General features: G+C 37.6%; 1 protein-coding gene across 3 annotated transcripts in view; it reads left to right on the top strand.

The window, feature by feature from the left end:
* Positions 1-16,038: 16,038 nt before the first annotated feature.
* The window catches only part of LOC145989497 (uncharacterized), a 33,339-nt gene continuing 30,806 nt past the window's right edge, over positions 16,039-18,571 (top strand). The window contains exon 1 of one of the 3 annotated variants that reach the window (XM_083124854.1): positions 16,039-16,321. The gene's annotated coding sequence lies outside the window, so the exon portion shown is untranslated. The remainder of the gene's footprint in view (positions 16,322-18,571) is intronic. The other 2 variants (XM_083124853.1, XM_083124855.1) reach the window with 2 other exon arrangements.

Consider the following 18,571-nt stretch of genomic DNA (forward strand, 5'->3'; position numbering starts at 1 on the left):
TACGATATAATTATTTTGAATTTTGTACTGCGAGAAAAGCCGCCTCATCTCGTTACCCCGAACGCATTAATTGGTTGGTTCACAACTTCACCACTAAGGATCCTATCGAGACGAGACATGGAAGCCTTGGTCTCGTTCTCGTTGAGAGTTGTAAATGTCTGTCTCGTGTTTATTTGTAAATGTCTCATTGACAGTCTCGTCTCAAATTATAAACATCCGTCTCGGTTTGGGAGGACAATTCTCGTTCTCGTCTCAAGTCTAGAAAAATATACAATTAACAACGTATGCAGAGGCTTATCATTATAAATACAAAGAAAACCTTTCATAATATTTTTTATTATTATTATTATTATTGACTCCTCGTTTCGACGGTACAGCCCTCGAAAACTAAATATTATACTGCTTATATATGCAAACCAAACTGCAGATTCAGAATTACCAGGAATGAACTGGCGTTGTAATTATTATACACAAAATTCATGATTTATCTGAGGAAGTCACATGTTCCAGGTTTGACTCTCGACCTGGGCATGACTGTTTCCTTGTGAGTGACATTTCATTGAACTGGAAATTGTTACATGGGAGGATGTTTGCTCGAGACTTTGGGGACAGCTAGGGGGATGCTTCTATTGTTAATGTTAGTGTTGCTCACGAGACGAGGCATGTTCCGTCTCGTCTCATAAAAGGAGATGGGACAAGTGAATGTTTTCGAAATGAGATGGGACAGAAGAAAAAGTTCGTCTCTTATCATGGCAGCTTGGGTGATACTTAGATTGTGCAGTTGGTGGTAGTGTGTGTGTGGGGGGGGATGTACTCCTGCACCCCGACTTCGAATACAGCTTGTAGTTAGTTATTCATCTTCATTGTAGCGATTAGCCAAAAGTGGGAAGAAATGTGATGTTAGAGATGATAATTAATAAATAAATTATAATAAATTAACCATGCGTTCTCATCGTTGCGGTTAAACAAAGTGAACGGAAAAGCGACGTAAAAGTAGGCTAAATACAAAAATTTGCAATATGTATATTAACTGAAGAAAACTGTCATTTACTGCAGGAAATTGAAAAACTCACCGTACCTTTTTATACCGTATCACCTCTTATATTGCAGAAATTGGCGTGTAAACCAGTGTGTTCTAAAAGTATTATCTTAAAATTTGTGAAGAAAATATTATGACGAAAATAACTGTAATTCCAGAAAAGGCATTCCTCTAATATTAAGTTCTTGCCAGTCATAACTAACCTATGTGTTCGCAATGAGCAAGGCTGTTCACGTGTTCAACCATTGACTGTTACAAGGTTTGCTTTGTCACCCTAATGGGAAAACCCTATACCGAGTGGCTGAATTATAGTAAATACTACTATACTGCTAGGGCAAATTCATCTCCAAGAAATGGAGCACAGATTTCTGCACTGGAAGTTGTAAGATACTTGTTTTACACAGTAGCAAGTGAATTTTCTGTCGCTTCCGCGGCTCATGCTAAGTTGTCGGGACGAGCAGAAGCCCCGCCTGCACGCATTTCTAAGTGATGACGTCAGAGGACCTCCTGTCTGTGGAGAGGACGTTTTCAAATCCGTGACGTAGTAGGTGAATTTCAGCGGTGTTTGAAGGCGTGTTTCTCGAGAACCGAAACAAATATCGCCGAGATATTTTGCACATCTCATGTTTGTGTCATTTTCTGTAAAATGAATGGATTTAAAACGTTTTTCATGTCAAAGTGGAAATGTCCATTATAGATGCATTAGAAGATAATGAGATACCCTGTGCTATTTTCCTGGATCTGTCCAAAGCCTTTGACTGCTTAGACCACTCTGTGCACAAGCAAAAAATATGCAATCTTGGCATTAGAGGAAATACATTCAAACTGATAAAATCTTTTCTCACGGATAGACCACAGTACACCCAGATACTACATACTGAAAACTCCGTGGTTCACAAAATTATATCTGACACTGAATATGCAAAAACAGGAGTCCCTCAAGGCTCTATACTAGGCCCGCTACTGTTCATACTATATACCAACGACTTACCCGCTCCAGACAATACAAATATTTTAACATACGCAGATGACACAACCATAACATGCAGTGCAAGTACACAAGAACAATTAGAAAGACAAACCTACATATCAGTAAATATAATAACTCAGCACTTAAATTCATATAACTTGAATGTAAACTATCAAAAAACAATGTATATGACTTTCAATCCTGGAAATAAACCCAATTTTGATAATATAAACTTACAAATATATTGTAATAAAATCAATTATGAGAATCCAGTTACATTTTTAGGATTAGTTATTGATGACAAATTAAGATGGACATATCATATTGACCATGTATGCAAAATGGTAGGGAAAAACTTATATCTCCTAAAACTCCTAACACAATATAATGTGTCTGAAATAAACACAAATCTATACTATGGACTTGTATATCCATACCTAGAATATTGCATAATAGCATGGGGAGGAGCTGCGCAGGAATACACTCAAAGATTGCTTACTTTACAGAAAAGAGCAATAAGGTATATGTTCAAAATACCAATTAGAAACTCATGTAGAGAATTATTTAGAGAAAATAAAATTATGACCATATATTCCCTATATATTTACAAAGTAATTGAATATGTACTAAAACACCGTAAATTAGATAAGAATTCGACCGTCCATCAGCACAACACACGTCAAAAAGAGAACTTCCACATGCAAGCACACAGACTTGTTCTCTCAGAGAAATCACCTCATGTTGCAGGAATAAAATACCATAACAAACTTCCCACATACATCAAAGAAATTACAGAAACTCACAAGAAACTGAAATCAATTAAACAGTATTTAACAGATATACCTCTATATAATTTCAATGAATTTCGATAGTTAAACTGGATTAGTAAATTGAAGCATTTAAATTCTTTTGATATTGTATATCTCCTATATTTGGATTATCTGTTTTACAAGTTTAGTATGTAACACTTATAACTGTTTATGTTTAACCCATATGATTTTTTGTATTTTTGTGTTTGCATTTTGTTCTTTTTATTGTAATCTTAAGCCCCTATCACACGGAACTGGATTTCTAGTTGGAATGCCTTAGTTGGCGATGAACTGACTTTCTAGGTAGAAATTATGGCCGCCTGGCTGACTTCTTGACTGGTTTTGAGGAATAGGACATGCATGTTCTAATGGACATTTCCACTTTGACATGAAAAACGTTTTAAATCCATTCATTTTACAGATAATGACACAAACGTGAGACGTGCAAAATTTCTCGGCGATATTTGTTTCGGTTCTCGAGAAACACGCCTTCAAACACCGCTGAAATTCACCTACTACGTCACGGATTCTGCGGGGCTTCTGCTCGTCCCGTCAACTTAGCATGAGTCGCGGAATAGACAGCAAATGCACGTGTTACTGTGTAAAACAAGTATCTTACAACTTCCAGTGCAAAAATCTGTGCTCCATTTCTTGGAGATGAATTATGCCCTAGCAATATAGTAGTATTTACCATAATTCAGCCACTCGGTAGAGAGTTTTCCCATTAGGGTGACAAAGCAAACCTTGTAACAGTCAATGGCTGAACACGTGAACAGCCTTGTTCATTGCGAATACATAGGTTAGTTCTGACTGGCAAGAACTTAATGTTATAGGAATGCCTTTTCTGGAATTGCAATTATTTTCGTCATAATATTTTCTTCACAAATTTTAAGATAATACTTTTAGAACACACTGGTTTACACGCCAATTTCTGCAATATAAGAGGTGATACGGTATAAAAAGGTACGGTGAGTTTTTAAATTCCCTGCAGTAAATGACAGTTTTCTTCAGTTAATATATATATATTGCAAATTTTTGTATTTAGCCTACTTTTACGTCGCTTTTTCGTTCACTTTGTTTAACAGCAACGATGAGAACGCATGGTTAATTTATTATGTATCATCTCTAACATCACATTTCTTCCCACTTTTGGCTAATCGCTACAATGAAGATGAATAACTACAAGCAGTATTCGAAGTCGGGGTGCAGGAGTACAACTCCCCCCCCACACACACACTACCACCAACTGCACAATCTAAGTATCACCCAAGCTGCCATGATAAGAGACGAACTTTTTCTTCTGTCCCATCTCATTTCGAAAACATTCACTTGTCCCATCTCCTTTTATGAGACGAGACGGAACATGCCTCGTCTCGTGAGCAACACTAACATTAACAATAGAAGCATCCCCCTAGCTGTCCCCAAAGTCTCGAGCAAACATCTTCCCATGTAACAATTTTCAGTTCAATGAAATGTCACTCACAAGGAAACAGTCATGCCCAGGTCGAGAGTCAAACCTGGAACATGCGACTTCCTCAGATAAATCATGAATTTTGTGTATAATAATTACAACGCCAGTTCATTCCTGGTAATTCTGAATCTGCAGTTTGGTTTGCATATATAAGCAGGATAATATATAGTTTTCGAGGGCTGTACCGTCGAAACGAGGAGTCAAAATAAAAATAATAAAAAGAATATTAAGAAAGTTTTTTTTTTGTATTTATAATGATAAGCCTTTGTATACGTTGTTAATTCTATATTTTTCTAGACTTGAGACGAGAACGAGAATTGCCCTCCCAAACCGAGACGGATGTTTATAAATCGAGACGAGACTGTCAATGAGACATTTACAAATAAACACGAGACAGACATTTACAACTCTCAACGAGAACGAGACCAAGGCTGCCATGTCTCGTCTCGATAAGATCCTTAGTGGTGAAGTTGTGAACCAACCAATTAATGAGTTCGGGGTAACGAGATGAGGCGGCTTTTCTCGCAGTACAAAATTCAAAATAATTATATCGTACCATTTCAGTATGGGATATTGTTATACACATGGACGTATATATAGTTCACGGGGGGGGGGGGAGGGATGGATCAACTTTTGGTATGATTAGGGTTGCTTTATTTCGTAAGTGAAAATCCAGGACACTGCTGGCCGGAAGCTTGTTGGGGAGCATGGGGGGAGGGGATGTTGGACCCGACAATGTTGTGTGTTTGTAGTCAGGAAGTCACGCCACTTAGTATTGATACTTTTCTGTTCATCTTGTGTCACTACGTTTTTAAGAACCAAATTTCTTTAATATGATTCGAGGGGGAAAAATAACTGATTTGACAGTCTCAATGCAGTTTCTTATCGCAGAAATTCCGAAACTATCAGGAAATTGCAGATATTGGTCTGCAGTCCCATCTGGTGTGTGGAATTACGAAATTTCCTTCCCATCCGTATCCCATCCTATACGTCTCTAATTTAAGAGAATGAAATAAGTCCGAAGGATTTTTTTATGAACAAGCGGATAGAACAAGGAAACTGGTAATTTTAGTTAACCAAAAAAAGGGGGGGTGGACCCGTTGAATCCCCCTTAAATACGCCCATGGTTATACACATTATTTCCTTGTAATGATTATACATAAACTAAGTATAGATATGTACTGTGCAACTAATGTAATCTTCTCAGTGTATTTTCTCTTATCTGCACAAAAATATTTGATCATAATTTGCGCAACAGAAATGGAACACAAACTGAAATTGCTTTTTGGAAAAGAAAGTTAAATAGGCTTTATAAATAAAGTGAAGAATGTGAAAATTCCTATTTTGCACTACATAGGTTACGGTAAATATCGATAAATATAAGTTTGCAAAATATTTTTGAGTGTCTGGTCAGCAACCAATTTTATAAGCAATATATTTCGCATGGCCTGAGAACACACACGCAGCTGAACCCTTTCATTTATCTTGCACGTGAGCAGAATGATCATTACAAAGCATAGCTTTCCTTTCTCCTATCGCTCCTTCTTCCATTATTTAAATCGGTACAAATTTGTAAAACTGCTGCACGTGTTCGCTCACCGTGGGCTACCCATCCGGCTGGACGCTCGAAGCAGACGACAAACGAGCTCTCCCTAAGGAGTGACGTAGTAACATGGCGGCGGCGTGTTTTCAGCGCAACGCTAGCCTAGCAACTTTGGAAGTCTCGTTTCTGCCTTAAACTGGACGCAGAGAAACGCGAGAACTTGCAAGGGTCATTTTTCCAAGGTGTAGTTTTTAAATTGTTGTAAAAAAAATTGAGTGGAAATGTCCATTGCTACTAACTTCTTCGACTAGATTCTGTGGAACAGCCAATCAGAGCAAAGTTTCGCCATGTGAAGATAATCTGTGATTTTGCAAAGTAGACTTTTTTGTCTGTGGTTTCCGAGTGCATACAGCACGAAAGGCATGTTTACAATTGAAAAAGCTAAAATATTCTTCTATACTTGTATAGTAAACTTTGTAAAGTATGTATTTTATCAGCGCCGTTGTTCTCTACCTAAAACCATTTAATACGAAGTGATATTCCTCTCGGTTGAATAATTATCGTATTTTAAAAGTGTGAATACATACGTTGTTTACATCTCGCGCGGCCGCCATTATGGGAACGAAAGACTATCGACAAGTACGGTATAACAAGTACCGTGTGAGGCGAAAACTAGCAAATGGGTAGCCAGTCCAGCGTCAACTAGAGCGTTCCTACTAGAAATCCAGTTTCGTGTGATAGGGGCTTTACTCCATTTGTAATATTTAGTATTGTATGACGTTTTCCACACCCATGGATATGGGTCTACGGAAATAAAGAATTTATTAATATTATTATTATTATTATCTCTGCTTAACGTCTTATCCCCCACTTAACACCATTTTGCGGTTGGTCAATGTCCGCCTAACGTTACCTAGCACTTAAAGTCCCGTGTAACGTAAGTGGCGGTCGGGGCTCCGCCTAACTCGTTAAGTGCCAGGTAAACATGGAAAAGCAGTACACTGTGCAGCCAACAGATACGTGCAGTACCTAGTATAATCTTTGTTTGCACTTTTATAGTTGATAAAATGGCAAAGTCTCGATCAGCTGTTGTAAATTGAGAAAATTTGCTACTGTTTTGCATTGCCAAATAACTGCAATAAAGGCAGATTTGTTAATTATCCCAGGAAAGGCAATGAATAAAGCAAAGTTTATAAATATATGTGTAAAAATGAATATTAGGTGGTCATTTTCGCGTGTGTTCCGAAAATGATGTATATTGATATTAGCAGTTTCACTGTAATTTAATTTCGTAAGAAGGATTTGAGTGAATGCGGGTGTAGATATATAAATAAAAACTACCGTTCCAGGTTAAAGTAATGCGTTTGATGTACACGAAATGTACACCATGCATCAGTTGCTTTTTCGCAATCCTAGTAACTTATAATCTCTAAAATAACACATGTAATATTTTTCGAGTCACTTCCGTCGCCATTGATGTGAATGTAACATTGCAAATAAGCAAGTAACGTGTTGTTTTCGAAAAATTATTGGCAAAGAATGCACGTATAATACCGTGCACTTCATACATATGTACAAGGAAAAATTTCCGAATGGTGGTGTGTTATGTACAAACACACATACATTTACAATAATAACCTTGCAAGAACCTACATACCTAATAGTACATAGGACGTAATACCAATCTTTAAAGAAACGTATATTGTATTTGTGTGATTTTGTATGTTAACTTCCAAAACGGGCAAAAAAAAAGTTTACTGTTAACAAGCATCCTTACGATGTTGACACGCATGTACAAGGAACAATTTTCTACTTGTTTTGTACCTAACCTAACCTACCCTAATACACACGTTTAGTTTAGTTTAGTTTATTTGCTTCCAAGGACTACCGGTGTGTACAAATTACAGTACATGGTAGTAAATGACATAGTTTTTTTTGTTTTTTTGTATTTACTATTTACAGGAAACATTTTATGCGAAGTAACATATTTTAATTAGATTGTGCGATATTTTGTACTTTAACTTTAAAACTGGGAAGAAAAAAATAATAGAGACACAGGTACAGCAGTATCTTTACAACGTTCATACGTATAGAGCTATACAAGGAAAAATTTCCAAATGGTGTTACGTTTCGTACATACAAAGAAAATGCACCATTTAATAACCTTGCACAAATCTGCATGCCTGAAGATGCATAAAACGTGAACTCAGGTTGTTATTGTTTTTTTTAACATTCATATGCAATACACATGATCTTGTATTTGATTTTTCAAAATAACGGGCCTAAAAAGACGAGCGGATATACAGCATTGCACCTTGAGAAATACATGCTAACACCACCAAACTTAGCCTGCCTAACCTAACCATGTAGTCATATAACAGCATAAATAAGCATGTAAATAGGTTTCGCAAGTTATAATTTGTCTCGTCTTTTTAGGCCAGTTATTTTCAAAAATCAAAAACTGTTAAAAAAGCAACAACAGAAAAACATGAGTTCGCGTTTTATGCATCTTCAGGCATATAAATTCGTGCAAGGTTTATTACAATGGTGCATTAGCATGTATTTCTCAATGTGCTAATACTGTCCCTAGCCGCTCGTCCAAAAACGACCACAGCTTGTACGTATGTGCAAGATATGTTTTCCGGGTTGATATTAGCATTTTTTTAAACAAATGTATTCGTTCTTGCACTGCACTAGCATATAACATTGCACAAAACTACCCACAGCATGGAGTTTCTTATTTTTTCTTAATAAGAATAAAACATGCGTACATATAGTACTACGGTACATTACTATTTGATTATTCCTTTTGTGCTAAGATGATAGTAATTCCAAAAATGTACCTTGTACATAGAACCGTTCATTAACGATTTTTTGTGTTGTTTTGAATACAAAAAAATAATTTTCATATGCATTGTTATAACTCAACCAACTTTCAATATTAATCTTGCACAAAAGCTGCATTATAAGAAACAGGAAACGTATAAGATGGTCAACGATGATAATACTGATACTCGCTATTCTCTAAAGGGGTTACAGATTGATAAATTATTAACAGAAACGAATGATAAATTAGTAAGAGCAGATATGTCATCCTTGCACTAAAAATTTAAAGAATGTAACTTGAATTTGTTACGACTTCGTAAAATTTTGGTCACTGTTTAGTAGTGTTTAATATTAAAAAAAGTGACCGTATGTCTTACTGAAAGATAAGTCTAGGGTTATTCTTTCTTTGCATTATGTTAATTTGGAGTACGTAAAAAATAATTTGGAGAGTTTGTAAGAATAACTACCCATTACTTTGAAAGATTACGAGTTTTTTTTTATCAAATGAGAGTACGACACATGCATTACCTACTTCGATCAACTGTATCATTTTATTGCAAGAAATATTTCGTTTTTTGAAATATATTTCGGTTGAAAAAGCATGCATTTGGTATTGTCAAGCAGATATTAGCACGTAATAAACAAACAAAACACAATCGAAAACACAACTTTCTCCAGTTTCTGTTGCCAGGTCGTACGGCAAGCAGGAGAAAGTTCCACCTTACAAGGCGGAGGATAAAAATGCTTGGTGCAACCCACCGCCGCCTAAATCTCCCACCTGTCGTTATCCAGCACTTTGTAAAGTAGCGGATTGAGTGGCGATGGTACAACCGGCCCTTATAATTTACACAAATTTACAGGACTTTGCAAATACCGTTTTTAGTAAGAGTGTGCAGGATGAAAAGAAAATTGGGGGGGGGGATTAAGAGCTCATAATGTGGGACAAAAAGTTGAAAAAATGTGAGATAACTGCCCAATTGCCCCTACTAATCCCTGTCACTGCTTATTAATAAAAATTGTGCACCAACCAAATCAAAATGCACCATCTGGACTGGATACTAACGGTGAATTGCATTGCAGGATTGACGCAAGTGTGACAGACCATTGAAAAGCAAATTGACATGTGCTCACTTGCTGCAAAATTATGTGGACTTAAACTGCAAACTCATGCTTCTTGCACACTTAGAAATAACTTGCATCCAACTTGAATCATCAGGCAAGTCTTGCAAGAGAAAATCTAATATAGTGCACACTTACAGTTAACTTACATGCTATCTGGGACTTGGGATTTTCTGTGACCTGACAAAAGCCTTTGACTCAGACAATCACGAAATTCTCCTAAACAAACTAGAAAATTATGGCATTCGAGGACTAGCACATAAATGGTTTAGATCATATCTTCATGAAAGAAAACAATTTGTAGAAATATATTACTTAAATGCTGATGGAAATACAATATATAATCAATCTCCAGTTCAAAAAATAAATTGTGGAGTTCCCCAAGAGTGCATACTTGGACCTTTTTTATTCCTGCTCTACGTAAACGAAATGCCAAAACTTTTGGATGAGGTACAGGCTATATTGTATGCAGATGACACAAACATTATATTAACAGATCACTGTGAGCAAGCCTTAAAAAATAAAGTAAACAACACATTGCTAAAGCTTGATAGCTGGTTTCAAGGAAATAAGTTAATTCTAAATACAAGCAAAACAAATTACATAAATTTTACTGCCTCTCAAACAAAGAAACACTTAAATATTAATGTTAAGTCCCAAAATACAGACTTAATGCACGCTAAAGAATCTACATTTTTGGGTATTGTTTTAAATGAACACTTGAAATTTTCAAACCACATCGACATGCTTCAACAAAAATTAAGTAAAGTCTGTTTTGCACTGCGTGTAATGGTAAATATTACCAGCTTTTGGTCTGTCAGAAGTCTGTATGTAGCAAACTTTGAATCAGTAATAAGGTATGGAATCATGAGCTGGGGAAACAAGGTACATAGCTCCATACTGTTTAAACTACAAAAAAGAGCACTTCGAATTGTGGCAGGGGTCAATGGGAAATATTCATGCAGAAATCTCTTCTCTTCCGTCACTTCCGCTTACTGACATTACCCTGTTTGTATATCTATGAATGTCTCGTATACATCAAACAAAATATAAGTACTTTCAAAACCAATAAAGATATCCATAGCCTGAACACGATAAATAAAGATAAAATTCGAATGAAGGGACTCTCTACAAGAAGGGACCTAAAAACTCAGCAGTTGCCCTGTATAACAAGTTGCCCAGAGAGTTAAGACACTAACCCAAAGTGGAAAAGTTTAAAAACAAAATCAAAACCATGCTAATTAAACATTCATTTTACAGCATACAAGAATATACAGAGGCAACACTCATCTTTTGAAGGTCTTGTGTATCTGTAACCAGAATAAATTTTAAAAGGCATGGTTAGGTTAGTTACCATATGTGCAGAGCTTGTTGTTGCACATCAAACTGAAATTTTTCAAGTATAATATTTTATATATAATGTATCTTATGTTAAAATTACTAAACTTTATTATCATGTATTTCTATTTGACATGTCCTATGATACTATGTGTAACCAGAATAAATGTTAAAAGGTATGGTTAGTTACCATACATGCAGGGCTTGATGTTGCACATCAAACTGAAATTGTATAGTATAATATCTTGATATGCAAGGGTTATAACACACCAATATATATGCGTGTATCTTATGTAAAAATTACCAAATGTTATTATCATGTACTTCTACTTGACATGTCCTATACTACAGATGTATATTTGTAGTATATGATGCAAATAAATCATATCATATCAGAAGGGTCACTCCTTACACTTCGGGGTGACGTGTGGTCAGCACGACCAACCCCCAGTCATCATCGTAGGTTTTCATGGCCGGGTTACACTACTCGTTTGTCCAATTTCCTCACGATACTGGGCGGCCACCTGCCAAGTACACTGACTGAAGAAGATGCATGCCAAATGGGGAAGGGGGGTTGGCGTTGATGGGTTATTTACGCATTGGGAAATATGTCAAAATATAGTGTAGAACTACTAAAAAATAAGATGCAACCCCTTTCGAAAATCCTGGACACACCATTGCATGCATCCCAACGAAGATAAAGCCTACATCACACAGGGAAGTCACAGCACGGAGTTAGGGGGCTGCTTTTAAAGAAATCGTTGACGCACGACATCAAATACCCTTTTGGCTCAGTAAAATTACCAGATTACCTGTTTTATTCTTTTGTTCATAAAAAATTCTTCGGACTTATTTTATTCTCTTAAATATTCTCTCAAATAGGAGGAACAATGCACCAGCTGAGAGCACAAAAGAATATTACAAACTAAACCACTATCGTCCATTTTTTAACCATTTAAAGCTCGTTAAGCTATCAGAAATTAGACTATTGAGAGCGTCAGAACTCTGATACCAGCTCTTTTTTGTACTGCTCACTTCTTATAATTTCTATTATACCAAATACGAAAGAAATGTCCTTGATTTGAAGATCTTCAAGAGGACAAATATATTTCAGAATATTAAACAAATTACCAATCACCGTTTGGTTCTTGTTGATCCCTTTCCCAGATAATTCACCAAATATAATCTTATATATATATTTTTTATTATTGTTTTCATCAATTTACTCGAGGGCGAATGGAGGTTATCCGTCGGTAGATTATCTGTGCAACAAGACGATATAGTGGTGTTTATTCTCATTTACACTGCAACGTAATTACTAAGGGTGGATTTTGGCCTCTTTGCCTATTGTATTCCTATATGGACGGGTTAAAGTTACAGTTGTGTAAGTCACTTTTTATTTTAGAAAAAAAGAGTCTGACTCACAGCACTTTGCTGCTCAACACAGCAGCTGTTTCCTTTATCACGAGACCTTAAACTGTCGTCTGTTGACAGTTGAATGAATCTCTGACTTTCATCACGTTTTCTGTTAACAGACTGACTTATCTCGATCTGGTTTCTGTGTCTAAATCTCTTTTTTTTAAAAAAAAAAAAAAAGAAAGAAAAAGAAAGTGAATTACAGCACTGTAACTTTAATCCGTCCATATGTACTAAAACATGGGCTTTAATGTCCTAAATGACTTGTTTGGAGCCGCCTAATTGATTCTTAAAGTGCCTATAAATACCTGTTTTGAGGGTGAATCCCCATATTATATAATATTGCCTAAAATGCCAATTTTTCTATTCTTTTTTTATTCATCTTTATTTCTTCAACTTAAGCTTTAAGTAAGGTAAGTTACCGCAATAAGGCCCGGACCACAATAAAGCCAACTGACTGTTTCTCTGAAACTAGGAAGAGCGACTGCCAGATGGCAACATTGTATGACAGCTGAAAGTACTCAAGGAAGAACGTTACCCGTAATTCCCGTGTAGTATGAGTCGTCGCGGAACTGGAGCATTCAGAAGTTTTGATGCTATTGCAAAAAGTGATATATAGCTTTCAAACCACATATTTCGTCTTATATATGTTCATGTATTGTAGACAGTAGGATAATACTTGGTCTGCATGTAACATTAACCGTGTCCATTACAACAACAAAGTGTTTCCCGTTATACTTTTATTGTACTGAGCTGTAATATTACAAAACAGCATGTGGGGCCATGTTACACAACAAGGCCCAAGAGCTTGTGTGGTATGCGGGACATAGTGTAATGAGTGGGATACTCCTCAGGATGAGGACATTTTCACTTGCCCTCACTGCTAGATAGACTGAAACTGAATTGTAAGCTTAGACGTTTATTTCGTAAGTGGTTTATAATCTGATGAATCTGATCTTATTGCTTTTTGTGCTTTGAAGCATAGTTTTGTAATAATTTACCATCCAAATTTGAGTGTTGCTACGCGGGCCTTATTGTGAAATAGGGTACAAAATAAGACCCATTGCAAACATTTTTTCATGACATTTTATTTTGTATTTTGAGGAATTGTACAACTGCTATATATTGATAGTCTGTAATCAACCTAATAAAGTTTCATGATACGTAACAATAATTGTCGATTCTTCTAAATTTACAGTTTCAATGGCAAAAAATTTTAGGTGGGCCTTACTGCGGTAACTTACTTTACATTGTAGAAAGCAATATCTTGTTTACATGAACTGAAAAAGTGACAGTTATCACATCACTTACGGATATACTATAATTGAAATTCCAATTTCTCTCTACCAGAATGAATTACCTGGATAGCTATTTGGTGACTCGTGACTCGGACAGTACGACACCAATCAGATGTCAGCCCAGCTCTTCCTTTTTTCCATCTGCATATTTATAGTAGTCAATCATTATTCAATTGTTTCACTCTATGTGTATTTCGAAGCTTGGCCTGGGCATGGATGTTCATTGTGAATGTTCTCACATCAATTTCATCAAATCATAACTCATCCTCATCGCCGTGATTAGACAAAGTGGCAGAAAACGACGTAAATAATCTAATGCAATCAATTGAGCATTCAACACTTTCGAATCTGCCCCCCACACAAATGCTTTGTGTGAACCTGATCTCCAAATCAAAGAGCCATACTTACATCCTTTTCAATGCTGAAATGGCGACCCTCGGAAGAAGTTTTACCTACGTAGGTGACGTCACAGATAGAGTGTCGGAGTTGTAAACACAAGAGCTGGAAAAAAAAGGCCTGTTATGACAGGACCTTCAAAAGCGAGCGAAACCTGAATCAGATCCGCGAACAGTTTGGTTCGTAAAGAACAGACAAAAGTCGTGGCCATGGGGTGGGTGGCTGGTCCTAACCCCCCTCTTTTTCGAAGCCAATGCGTCGCTATTTTTCCACAGAAGATTTGAAACTGAAACCTGCAAAGATTGACATAACAGCTACTGAAGTGAGCCACAAAAGCTCAATTGATCATGATAATTAGAGCCAGTGGCCGCTCGGAAATGCAGGGTGTCGCAAGGTGTAGAATTAGCTCCGAAATGTTCTTTCTCTCTCTCTGTGCTTCTGAATTTTTATAAACCTTAGAAATTCAACAGGCAGTGTCGCTTATGATAATTTAATTTAAGAGACAGAAATCTGGTTCCCAGTAACATATCATACGACATCTTCGATAATAAGCAGGGGCTTTCTGGTTCCACCAGAGGGGCCCGGCTAACTTGACATATGTGTCCCCTCCGAAATAGAAAATTAACTTCCTTATCTCATAACTATTCTATGACAAAACTGTTACAGCAGCAACTGTCTGAAGTACTTAGTTGCTCTTTCTTCTTTCTGGTAATTTACAATGGATCACAGAATATAAATTGGGAGCGAAGCGAGCAAGAAAATTTTTCGAACCAAAATTTTGCAAATTGAAAACAGTTTAGATTTAATAGGGCTCAAGAAAATCCATGGGACGCCATGGCATTCTTTATTACACATTTTCTCATTCAGATTGTTCAGCGTCCAAGGACAACTCCTGCCGTCCCCTAGCTACGGCTACGAACTTGACAAGACTGTAAGAAAAGCAGACATTGCGAGTGAACCGAGCAAGAAAATTTTACTAAATGTATTTTTATTTGTATAAAATTTGAGGTCGAGGTGGCAATTGTTCCTCTGTGTCCGCCTGCAAGTGCTCCTGGCCGTCTTGAAAAAATAATGTAAGAAAGACGTAAAAACTAATTTAATTCCATCTTGAGTATCCTTTTGTCCTGCTACTTCTATTTGCCTCCTTAGAATTCATTTCCGTCCAAGGTTTGGAAAAGGCAATGCCCCTTGTGGTTGCGCCACTGCACCCCCGTAGTTGTTTTGAACTTTCATGGGCTTGAAAATACTTAATTTTGTCCTATAATATTGTTCAATAACAGCGATAAGATTCCTCTACACTAAATTTCTAGGAATTTACATTAATTATTATGTAATGGGGGGCAGGAATGCGATAATTTCAAATTCAAGTGGTGTTTTTGAGTGAGCAGCACTATTTATTATCGGGGTAATATACCCCATGCAATAATACTTTGCTTTTCCCTTCGTAGATAGAAAATCTGCGAACGTCCGTGATTAGGGGGGGCGATTTCCCCCCTTGCGCACGCCTATGAGTTAAACATTCCACTTCCGAGCACAGCAGAAGCCGGCCTGAGCGCCGAGATTGACGTTACTTGCCCAGCGAAATGTACATTGCAATGTAGAATTGATCATTATTGACGTTCAGGATGTAATTTCATTAAAAGAGTTACATGTTAAAGGAGTTAGTGTGCCATTTATTTGTGCAGAATTAGTTAATTTAGCAAAATTTTAGTTAATTTAGCATAGTTAATTTTCCCAGAAAGTCGAAATTATATATATTTTTTTATTTTAATTTTTTTATTCACAGCAGAGGATATTTTGTGAAACACTCATCCCAGCGGGGATCTGCATATATTTCCTTTACCAAGAACCAAAGAAATTACATTCTTTGTTTTACCAAGTGTTTCTATTTGGACATTTTTTATTCGAGAAACGACTTTCAAATGTACTTACAGATGAGTGTACATGTGAACAAAATAATTACATTATTATGAATGGAACTTCAAAGGAGCTGAAATATTATTGAACATTATAGAGATGCGAAAGGAGGGAAGTTCATACATACCTAAATTGCACTACAAGATGTTTCAAGTAAATATTTAACGGTCTCACCAATTGTAAGTGATATTAACATGGGAACGAGTTTATAATACCGGACCCCCTCTCCAATTTCTTTAAAACTTCGCGTACTAACTAATTTAGACCTAATCAGTAATATGCAGTTAATGGTAACACTTTACTATAGGGGTGACGGATTTCTTACTTTTTACGGGAGCAAGTACTTACGCAGATCATTTTCTGTAGCGTTGTGGAAGTTCGTGAATGTAGTTTTGATCCTTTTTAATGCGAATGTCCGACACGCTGTTTCTGCTGCCGCCTATGCTCTCTGCACGAGAGCACAATGTTCCGTGTGTTAGATGACTTAAAACCCGTAGTCAATGTTTCAAACTCGCCGTGTTTTCACTATAACATGACGTGTCGAGTATTTTTAATTTTTTTTTAACTATGCTTGCCTAACCTAACCTAACCTTACGGAAAATGGGGTACTACTTTACTATACCGGAGACACCTGTCAATGATTTATTTCGCACTTTTTTACATTGCTAATGTACTATTCTGCATTCCGGAACATTTATTTAGGTACTAATTTACTATCCTTCGGACACATTTATTTATTTTTACAGAAGAAACTACTTACCGTAATTAGTTCCTGTAGCATTGTCGAACATCAGGAAGGTGTTTTGTGTGATTTGGGAATGTTTCAGAGCTGAAATTCATGTTGTTCGTTGAAAATTAATTCTCCGACAGAGATAGCGTTTGGCGCGTACATCTGCGTATACCATGAAGTTCGTACACCTTCATACACCATCACCTTCATACACCGTCGTGACTATCATGACGTGTCGTGATTGTGTTTTGTTGGTATCCAGTGTTTCGAACTGCCTGCGTTTGCGACGAGAGTTAGAACTGTGGATCGAGGGTTTGGAGAATGACGTGTGGTGGGTGTGTTGTAAAGTTTGTGCCGGGTGTGGACAAACCATTGGCGCTAGCCCCACGAACCATTGGCGCGTGGATAGGTTAGTAGGGCCACGCAAAGGTTTCAATAGTTAAAAAGATAGCCCCACGAACCATTGGCGCTAGCCCCATGAACCATTGGTGCTAGCCCCACGAACCATTGGCGCTAGCCCCACGAACCATAGGCACGTGGATAGGTTAGTAGGGCCACGCAAACGTTTCAATAGTGAAAAAGATAGCCCCACGAACCATTGGTGCTAGCCCCACGAACCATTGGCGCTAGCCCCACGAACCATTGGCACGTGGATAGGTTATAGTGGAACCACGAGCAAAACAACCTGCGCAGACCCGCGAGTCATGTGCACCGTACCCCCGCGAGTAGGGGAGGGGGAAAGTTCACCATGCTTCCTTATGGCCCGAGGTGGAGGGAAGAAGGGAAAGTTGCGCGGGGACTTCTCGTCCCAAGGTTTTTTTCCTTGTGGTCGATCTATAGTAGGGCCACGCAAAGGTTTCAATAGTGAAAAAGATAGCCCCACGAACCATTGGCGCGTGGATAGGTTAGTAGGCCACGCAAAGGTTTCAATAGTGAAAAAGATAGCCCCACGAACCACTGGCGCTAGCCCCACGAACCATTGGCGCTAGCCTCACGAACCATTGGCGCGTGGATAGGTTAGTAGGGCCACGCAAAAGTTTCAATATTTAAAAAGATAGCCCCACGAACCATTGGCGCTAGCCCCACGAACCATTGGTGCTAGCCCCACAAACCATTGGCGCTAGCCCCACGAACCATTGGCGCGTGGATAGGTTAGTAGGGCCACGCTAAGGTTTCAATAGTGAAAAAGATAGCCCCACGAACCATTGGCGCTAGCCCCACGAACCATTGGTGCGTGGATAGGTTAGTTCAGTTAGGTTGGGATACATAGTTAAAATTTGGTGTCAGAATGCGAAAAATAAAGTTAAAAAGAAATAGATCTGATTAAGTTTGTCGACGGGCATTTCTTGGGTTCCGAAGGTTGAAACACTGTATAACAATTGAAAATCGAGAAAAAACAAGGCCGATGCGTCATTCCTACGCGTTATTATTTACGAAGGTGTCCGCGCCATGTTGTGTGTGAGGCAAACGGAAAGGTAGGAGGAAGAAGTAGTCGTAAGGTGAAAAATTGCTCTTAGTTTCATCAAAACAACTTCAGGAATGTTCCGCGAAGCAGATACGTAAGTTCGAATGTCAAAAATTTGGCAAAAGAGAAGCCGGACGCGCAATTATGTAGGAAGGTGTACTCGCGATATTGTGTCTCAGGCAAGGAAAAACACCTAACAGAAAGACGTTCTGGTAATGTGAAAAATTGCAATTA

Source organism: Lepisma saccharinum, chromosome 6 (genome assembly GCF_977018435.1).
Source record: "Lepisma saccharinum chromosome 6, izLepSacc3.1, whole genome shotgun sequence".
Taxonomy (NCBI): domain Eukaryota; kingdom Metazoa; phylum Arthropoda; class Insecta; order Zygentoma; family Lepismatidae; genus Lepisma; species Lepisma saccharinum.